General features: G+C 48.7%; 1 protein-coding gene across 2 annotated transcripts in view; it reads left to right on the plus strand.

Moving 5' to 3' along the window:
* Nucleotides 1-3,832: 3,832 nt before the first annotated feature.
* ST3GAL2 (ST3 beta-galactoside alpha-2,3-sialyltransferase 2) overlaps nt 3,833-9,690 on the plus strand; it is a 56,838-nt gene continuing 50,980 nt past the window's right edge. Inside the window, exon 1 of one of the 2 annotated variants that reach the window (XM_069087648.1) lies at nt 3,833-4,070. The gene's annotated coding sequence lies outside the window, so the exon portion shown is untranslated. Of the gene's footprint in view, nt 4,071-4,184; nt 4,315-9,690 lie in introns of those variants that run through there. The other variant, XM_069087650.1, reaches the window with a different exon arrangement.

The following is a 9,690-nucleotide window of genomic DNA, read 5'->3' on the forward strand; positions in this document are numbered from 1 at the left end:
TCACTAAGAGCCTAGTGGACATTTCAAACCCAATATCCTAGAGACATCTCAACAATTAACCTGTCCAAAATGGAACTCACCATCTTTTCCCCAAACCATCCCTCTTCTGAACTTCCCTGTCCAAGAGTATATATCACCATTCTTCCCAGCATTCTGTTTGCAATTTTTTTGCCGTCCTCTGCTCCTCTCTTTCTCACCTCACCTACCCCACCAGTTACCAAACTAATTTCTATTTCCATAACAGCTCTCCCATCTGTTCCTTTTTCTGCACTTACACAGCCACCATCCAAATCCAAGCTCTCATCACCTCTCACCTGGATCATTGCAATACACTCTTATTTGGTCTCCCCACTGCAATCCATCTTCCATACAGCAGCAACAATGATTTTCATTCAAATGCTTTTATTTACTTTAATTTTTCTAAAGCATAAGGTTGACCATATCACTTCCTTGATTAAGAAACTCCAATGGCTCACTATTACCTCTAGGGTCAAATGGAAACTCCTCCATTTGACTTTTAAAGCCCTTTACAATCAAGTTTCCAACCTACTTTTTTGGCCTTCTAGATTGTTCCCCTTCACATATATACTCTTGGATCCAGCCAGACTCACCTTCTCTCTGTTCTTTACACATAACACTCCATCTTCCTTCTTGGTGACATTGCACTGGCTGTCTCCCAAGCCTGGAATTGACTCACTCCTTATCTGTGTCTCTTATAATCCCAAGGTTCCCTCAAAACTCAGACCGAGTATTGCCTTCTACATGAAGACTTTTGCATTTATTTCTTATGTATGTACATGTCTACATGTTATTTTCTGATAGAATACACTCCTGGAAGCAAAAACTGTTTCATTTTTTTGTCTTTGTATCCCCAGTACCCATCACAATGCTGAATGCCTAATAAGTACCTAAAAATGCTTTTTAATGGATTGATCCCTGTCTCATCTTTCACTGTGATGAATGCCAGGTCAGTATATCTGGAGAAGAGAGAAAAGATAAGCCTAAACCATGTTGTCTCAATCTCAATTACAATCAAGGTTAACCTTGGGGGAATATTGTAAGATAAGGCTAGCCCAGACCTGGTACCCAATAACTCAACAACTTTTTGTGAGTCCTGGACCCCTTTGACAATTTGGGAAAGCCTATAGAACCTTTTTCAGATTAATGTTTTTAAATACATAAAATTAAATGTATAGAATTATCAAGGAAATCAGTTATGTTGAAGTAAGCTATCGATTTTTTTTTAAAGTTTCCAGATCCCAGGTTAAGAACCTTTGCTCTAATTGTATAATCTCTTGGTCCCTAGAGAAATAAAGGCACAGGAGGCTTCATGAAGTAGGTGTGAGTTCACAGAAAGCTATTTCCTAACTATTCTCAGAGAAGAGGTTTGAAACTGCAGATGTCAGATAAAGAGGAAAACCCAAGCAGGGGATGCTGCTATCTGCAGCTAGTTTGTAGAAAAAAGACAAGAGACACACGGGGACTGCTTCACTCTGTCCTCCAGCCTCCCATAGAGATGTTGCTTTTATCCAGGAGCAGGGCTCTCTCAGGACATTGGAAAACAACTTTCCAAACCAAGCACGTGGTCAGGGTCAGATTCACCCAGAGGACAATTGGGCTTTTGCCCAGTGGCCTAAAGAATAACTTTGCTTTTTTTGTACCTGGGAAGAAGGAAAATGGAAGGGAGAAAAAAGCAGAGACCTGAATCCCCTAGGCATTCTGCCCAACACTCTTGTGTCCTACAAATTTGCTGGGATCCCTTCGGGGAAGTGGTGCTACCTTGTACCTAGTGCTTAAAAAAAAAAGCAGATAAACATTATTTAATTTGTTCCTCACAACAACCCTGTGAGGTAAGTACTATTCTTATCCTCATTTTACAGATGAGGAAACTGAGTCAAATACAGGTTAAGTGACTGGCACAGGGTTACCTTGCTGTTATTGTTCAGCCCCCATCAGATTCTACATGCCCCCAAGGAGAAAGTCCTGACAAAGACGGTGGGGTTTTCTTGGCAAAGATACTGGAGTGATCATGTGACCTTGGGCAAGTCACTTAACCCCAATTGCCCTCCAAAAAGCAAAAAAAAAAAGATACTGGAGTGGTTTGCCATTTCCTTCTCTATATTGAGTCCCCATTGTCTGAAACTGGATTTGAACTCATATCTTCCTGACTCCCAGCCCAGTGCTCTACCCACTGTACCATCTAGCTGCCCTGAGTGTTATGTTAGCTGTGTATAAATGTATGAAGCTGGATTTGAATTTAGGACTTCCTGACCCCAGGTCCAGAGTTCTTCCTATTATACCAGCAACTTCCTGTGAAAGTCGGAGTGAAGTAGTGGACAGAACCCTAGACTGGAAGTCTGGAAGACTCGAGTTCAAATTCTACTTCGGAGATAGCTGTGTAACCTTAAGCAAGTCACTTAAGCCTTAATTTGCTTATTGTAGAATGGGGGGGGGGGGAGTCCACGGCATTCTAAGATCCCTAAACAGCTCAAAAGCTACTGTAGCATCTGCCTATTGCAGGCGGAGCCATGTACTACCAGAGAGGAATTCTCAAGGGAAGAGGAGAGGAGGACCCTTGCTCTCAGACTATGTCAAAGAAGGTGTAGTTGGGGAAACTGACGCTGGACTAACAAGAGTCCCCTTGATTGCTTCACCGAGCATTGTACTTTCCAAGAGTCTGAGGCATGATACCTCCATGGGGTATATTAGTCCTCCCCCCCTTTTTAAGGGAAACTGAGGCACGGAGGCCCTCAGGGCGTACAAGAACAGTACAGAGCCCGTTCTCTGATTCCTTCGCTCAGCGCACTTCACTACCAGGTCCCTTGGAGCCCCTTCTCTTTTTCCGCTGCAGTGGGGCCCCCAGCCTTAGGCCCGCACCTCACTCACTCCTCTGTCCAATCCAGCTTGCAGAACTCCGGGCGCCTGGTCAACCCCGGCTCCAGATTCTTTGGTCTTTATGGGTTAGATCCGATTAGTTTTTCCCCCTGCCCGGGTGTGGCGAGGCTGTAGGCCTGGATCTTTTGGGGGGACGATCCCGAGCCCAGGAAGGCCGGGTGGGGTGCGGTGGGGACCCCTTCTGAAATGGACGTGTACGGTGTTTAGGCGCACTCTGGGACAGGCCGGGCGGCAGCTGTTGTGCACAGCTGAGCAGGGACCCCCAGCCCCGGCCAAGTTTGCATCTCCACTTGACTGCTCCCCGCCTCCTTGGAGATGCAGGTACCCACGGGGTGGCTCGGTGCATTGCAGACCTCTTGGCCCTGAGAGCCCCACTTCACTTCTGCTTCCCAAAGGTTAATCAGTCTTCCTTCCCAGCCCCAGCCCCTTTCCCTGCCAACGGAGGGAGGCCGGGGGAGATCTGCATTCTGGGAATGGCGGTTCCTCAGCCCCCTTGGCCCTCCTTCAGCAGGAGACCCCTCCACCGCCAGATAGACTACAAGACCCACAATGCCCACCCGTCCCGCGCCGCGCCTTGGGCCTTGTAGTCCCCCTCCTCCCAGCTCTCTGTAGTCGGTCGGTGCTGAGCGGGGACCCAGACTCCATTTCCCAGCATGCCCAAAATGGAGAGGGAGGGGGAGCCGAGAGGATACACAGCGGAGGGGGGGGGGGGGGGGGGGGATTGGGGGTCGGGGGGGGGGGGGGGCAGGAGAGGGGTATGAGTGGGGAGGGGGCAGCCGGCCCCCGCTCCCTACCCGGAGCATCCAGCCTTCAAACCCGCGCCCGGGGTGGGGGTGGAGAAAAGACAGGGGAGGGGAAGGGGAGGAGGGGAGGGGAGGAGAAGGCAGCTCGCCCAGCCCGGGGAGGGAGGAGGCAGGCGGGAGGGAGGAGGGGGAGGAGGAGGAGGAGGGGACTCTCCCTGGCGGCAGCGGCGGCGGCGAGCGGAGGGGGCCGGCGGAGCTAACGGATCTGGGGCGCAGTCTGCCGCTGATGCTGCTGCGGCCGCTGCTGGGGCCCGGGAGTAACGACGACCGCCTGCACCAGCACCGGCACCGGCACCAGCACTGGCACCGCCAGCATTGCACCGAGGAGGAGGAGGAGGAGGACACGGCGGCGGCGGAAGGGATGGCACCCAGGTACCTGGGCGGGGATGCGGGAGGGCGGTGTTGGGGGATGTTGGCGCCCCGAGCCGGGGCTTTGTCCCCGCCCCGGCAACTTTCCCCTCGGGGACCCGCGCGCGGGGCTCCCTGCTTGGGAGCCACGTGGGGGGAGGGGGCGCGAGGAGGGAGGGCAGGCGCCCCTCCCCCGAGCTCTGCCGTGGGGCCAGAGGACTAGTCCAGCCCCTGCCCAGCCCGTTCCCTGGGGACCCGAGTTGCCAAGGTGATGATCGTCCCCCCCTTTTCTTCCCCTCCCCCAACTTTCCAGCACACTCCCAACCTTCCTTCCCCCTTGGGGCAGCTGGCAGCTCGGCCTTGCCAAGCCTTCCCAAATCCCTAAGCTACTGTTTGGGGTCCAGCCCTGTCCGGACTTGACAGCTGATCTTCTTGTACCAGGGAGAGGGGGGAAAGCAGGACTCTGCCGTCCTCTGGAAACTCAGAAAACTCAGACATGGGAAAATGGCTCAGCCCAGGAGCCTCCGGACTCCCAGTTCCATTGTTAGGTCCCGGGTACTCGGTGCTCCTGTGGAAGCAGCCAAAACTTGTCAGACCCAGGCGCGTTGGGTTTAGTTTTCCCAGTCCCTCCTGTCTTTCTAGCCACTGGCTTGCCCTCCCACCCCATCCCCCCGGTCCTCACTACTCCTGCCCTCTCTTAGAACCTACTTCTCACTTCCTCTGGCCTACAAGTAAGTCACTAGGCAGTCCTGCATGTACCCAAGCCTGCCTTGTGGTTCCTGTTCTTACCGTCCTACCCTACCCCCAGCTCCGCTCTTTCTTTGGGCCCTTTCTTTTCTCCAATGCACAGAGCTTAAAAGGGGGGGGAGGTGCCAAAGGTGGGATGGGGTGAGGAGGATGGGTTTATAATTTTTGCGGTCCCCCCCCATCCCCAAACAAGTCCAGTCAGTTTGGAAGTAGTTTTAGTAAGCGAGTGAATCTTCCCCCGGGAACGGTAATCAGGGAGCCTGGTTTCCTGCCCTTGTTGATCATTTCCTCCCCCCCCCCCTTCCAGGTGGGATTTTAAGATCCCCAGAGACAATGTGGCCGGGGAGAGACATCTCACCTTGCAATTGTCAGGCAATGGGACCTGTGAGGAGGGGCAGCTATCTATGGCTGAGAGACAAGATTCCTGGGATTTATTTTGGATTCTGCTGTTGACTTGAGTGATGCTTGCAAAATGCTCTGAGCTCTTTGGAGAGAGGCAGTCTCTGTAGGCGGCGATCTCTATTCTAGCAGAAAGCTGAAGGGGAAGGTTAACAGGAGCCACATCTAACCTATCTCTAACCTCAGGTGTATGTTTGGGCTGGAGGCTGGTGTGATGGTGGAGTTTCCCACTTGCTGATGGATTGTCCTATTATTTCCTGGTGGCTTTCACTAGGTGGAGGCTTAGCTTTAATCTGAAATAATCGAATCAAATGCTCATCAGTCCCAGGCCAAGGGAGAGGTGGTTTATACTTCATTAAGGTGTTATTTTGTTGTTTTTTGCTGTTTGGAACCTATGAAAGTCTTGTACTCTGTATCCCCTCTCTCCTTTGGGGTCCTACCTATCAGTAAAACCCTGTCCCACAGCCAGTTTTCCAGCCAGGGCCCTGCATGCTCTTCGAAGTGTGTGGGGGAGTGAGGCTCTTGGGAGTTTTGCTGTGTCCTGAATGAGCTGTCTTGATCCAAACCAGATGGGCCCCTCTCCTTCCATGGCAGCTAGAAAAAGAAAGCTATTACCCTTGTAACTTGAGAATGAAGGGAGAAAAGGTTGGGGAGGGTGGTGTCAGATGCACATTTTTCTTTCCAAGAGAAGCCTCTCTTCTCTAACCTTGGGTGTATGTATGCATGCATGAGCAGTTGGTGGAGTATGGTATTTTTCCTGGATTCCCAAACTCTTTTCACAGGCCAACCTGAGTGAGTTCCTGAAGTAATGAGATCAAATGCTCACCAGTCCTTAAGGTCACCTGTTTGATTAGCCCCCTCCCCCAACGTACCCACCCACATCCCCCACACACCTATCTCTCGGAGAGGGACTTCTCAACAGGAGCTAGCCAAGTCTAGCAGGAACAGGCAGCCTTGGTCTGAAATTGCTGATGGTTTGGAGATCTTAGCACTGGGGTATTGACCGCCGGGTTCCCTTTTGCTCAGGTTTCAAACAAGAGGAAAATTCAGGGCTAATAGGGGTAGGAATCCAAGTAGAAAGTGGAGAAACTGATCCTTTCCCAAAGAATTCCTCATGGTGGTAGATGAGGAACCACTCTAGCTGAAGAACTGTGGGGAAGAGAAGGAATAAATTCTTAAGGTGGAGGAGAGGTCTTCTCAGGCTACACCTCCTTCCGCCTTGCTTCCTCTGGCCATTTCCCAGGGAGAGATCTCTTCCAGCCTTTTCCTCTGGCCCTCATGTCCCATTGTTCAGCTGATGGTATGGATGTTTTATATACTCTCTGGCCCACCCAAGCAGCCTTAATCTTTCAGAAATTCACTGTTGACACTGAAATCCACTGACAAAATTAGCCTGTAGCTACTTAATAGAGGACTGAACTGAAAGACATTAGGACTAGAGAAGCAGATGAAATTGCTTTTTCTTTCTTTCTCTCTTTCTCCCTTTCTTTCTCTCTTTCTTTCTTTCTCTCTCTTCCTTCCTTTCTTTCTCTCTATCTTTCTTTTCTCTTTCTCTCTTTCTTTCTCTACCTCTTTCTTTTTCTCCCTTCCTTCCTTTCTCTTTCTTTCTCTCTCCCTTTCTTTCTCTCTCTTTCTGTCTTTCTCTACCTCTTTCTTTCTCTCCCTCTTTCTTTTTCTTCCTTCCTTCTTCCCTTCCTTCCTCTCTCTCTCTCTCTCTCTCTCTCTCTCTCTCTCTCTCTCTCTCTCTCTCTCTCTCTCTCTCTCTCTCTCTCTTTCTTTCTTCTGAAAGGTAGCTATAGCTTCTTAGAGGCCTGAGGGGTCAGGTTTGTCCAGAGACCTCTTATTAAAGGCAGCAGATGTTGACAACCTCAAACAAACGGAAGGGTAAGGCTCCCAAGGGAGCCAAAACATCTGGAAAAGGATTAATAATCGCCTGGGTTGAATTTAATGTTCAAATGGTTCTGTGATCTCATTGATTGAGAGGGGAAGTCCCACCCATAATGCAGCCTGAAACACAACTGTGCCTGCCCATTGAGTATGACTGCCATCCTCCAGAAAGTTTGGGTGGACCGCCTGTGGCAAATTTTTGGGACTTGTGTTTTTTAGCATTGTTTTTAGAAACGGCTGCCTTTTGTTTTCACATCACACTCATTTCTGAATGTTCCCCTTCCACCTCCCTTTTGCAGTGAATCGTCCCACGTTATAAAGTTTAAAATCATCATCATCATCAAAAAGCAAAACTAACCAAACATTAACTGTCAAGTATACATATATAATTCCACATCCATCATTCCCTATTTCTGTAATGAAAGGAATAATGTGTATTTTCTCATTTGGTCCTAACTTGTATACTGTAATGATTACATTGTGTTTTTATTTGTCAAAACTCTTTCGATTTATCTCATTTTATTCTTACAGCATCCCAGCCAGGCACATAGGGGTGACTGTTCTTATCCCCAGACAGGGAAGCTAAGATCCAGTGTTGGTTGCACTATATTACACAGAAGGATGACATTCAGGTTGGGGTTTCTTTGTGGCTTCCCCTAAAGGCTTCTGGGCAAATGTAGGATCACCCTCTGAGGTAGTTCTCCCCTGGAAGCCAGCCAAGTGGGTTCCAGATTCCCTGGGCTGCTATAGTTTTGGGGAGCTTATGAACCCATGTTTGTGGTGATTTTTGACTTTCTGGAAATATGGGCTCACTTCCATCATAATGAAGTGAAACAGAAGCCAATGGACAGACAGCTGTTGAGATCTGAGTACTCAGTAGGTATGGAGACTGGCTATATAGGAATAGGGCAGCTGGGTGGTGCAGTGGCTAGAGCGACTAAGTACCGTCTTCCTGAGTTCAAATCCAGCCTCAGACACTTACTATCTGTGTGACCCTGGGCAAGTCACATCACCCTGTTTGCCTCAGTTTACTCATTTGTAAAATGAGCTGGAAGAGGAAATGGCAAACCATTCCAGTATCTTTACCAAGAAAACCCCAATGGGGTCACGGAGAGTTGGACACAACTGAAACTGACCCAACAACTGGCATAAAGACTGAACCTCTAATTTCATTGCCCAACTCCCTCTAGCAAGGCAGGTCAGCACCTCCCCTACAATTTATAATAATCTTAGAACATTGCCCAGAAAATTGCCCAGGGAAATCTCCACAGAGGTGGGGACAGTAAGCATGAGAGGTAGGTTGGATAAAGGCCAGGGTGCTGACCTTGAAACCAGCAAGCTTATTAGTATCTGATGTTAGTAAGGCTGCAGAGTGCTTTTAAAAATCTCTTTTAATCTCACAATAACTCTTTTAGTCAATTGTCAGTAAATATTTAAGTGCCCCTTATGCTCCTGGTACAAAGTAGATAAGTAGTGGAAGTATTATTCCATTTAAATAAACTGGGACTTAGAGAGATCAGGTGACTTTTGTAGGGTCACACCTATAAGGGGGAGAGGTGGGAGTGTAACCTGGGTCATGAGTATAGCCAACTGGCCTGCAGCTAAAGGCTCTGGACAAAAGAGCGCCCTCAGCAGTGGTTGGCTGGGGCATCCTCCCTTCCTTCCCCTCTTTGGCTTCTCCTAAAATGTAGTTTTCTGCGCACGCACACACACACACAAACCCCCTTGTGATTCCAAAGGACTTGTCCAGTTCCCTGAGGGAGTTTCAGGGCCCTGTTTATGTATTGTACACTATTTAGTGATAATAAAAGGCTCTTGGACAAAACAAGCTAAATGACATTTGAGAGGGAGGGAGTTTGCAGCTCTCTGGCTATCTGAGGGAAATCGGGTTTTCATCCAATTTCATCTTATTCTTGTTGCTTATGAATAATATGTTATGTGCAATTATAAGCATGCGTAATTAGCATTTTATCAGTAGAACTTTCATATTACTGGTACAGAATTCTTTGACTGAGCCCGAGGGAGGTAAGCAGGGCTTGGGGCCACCCAGTTTTCTAGCTGGTTTTGGGGCTGAGGAGACACATATCAAGGTGCTTCATGTGCTCCAGATTCTCTGCTTTTACCAATTGTTTTCTAAAATTCAATTTTCTTTTGCATTCTTCCTCCTCCCTCCTCTTCCCCTACCCACTCTCAGATCCACTTATGACAAGATGTAGCCCGATAAAGAAAAAGACAGGAACGTGAAGTGTCTTCTGAGAGATGAGGTCAGACCCTCCCTCCTCCCCAAAAAAGGTCAAAACAGAAACAGGTTATTATCCTGAGGCCTGCCTAGACTCAACGCCAGGATGGCCTAGTGTTACCTTAGACATAAGGGATCATAAGAGATTATCTAGTACATGTTTCTGGCTTCAGAAAAGTAAAGTTTATTTACCCTTGTTTTACCAGTGAGGTAACTGAGGCTCAGAGCATGTGACGTGTGTGTGTGTGTGTGTGTGTGTGTGTGTGTGTGTGTGTGAGAGAGAGAGAGAAGAGAAAAAAGGGGAGAGAGAGAAGAGAAAAAGGAGGAGAGAAGAGAAAAAAGGGGAGAGAGAAGAGAAAAAAGGGGAGAGAG

Source organism: Petaurus breviceps, unplaced genomic scaffold (genome assembly GCF_028583685.1).
Source record: "Petaurus breviceps papuanus isolate PSGF00001 unplaced genomic scaffold, PetGlider_PUasm1.0 182, whole genome shotgun sequence".
NCBI lineage: Eukaryota > Metazoa > Chordata > Mammalia > Diprotodontia > Petauridae > Petaurus > Petaurus breviceps.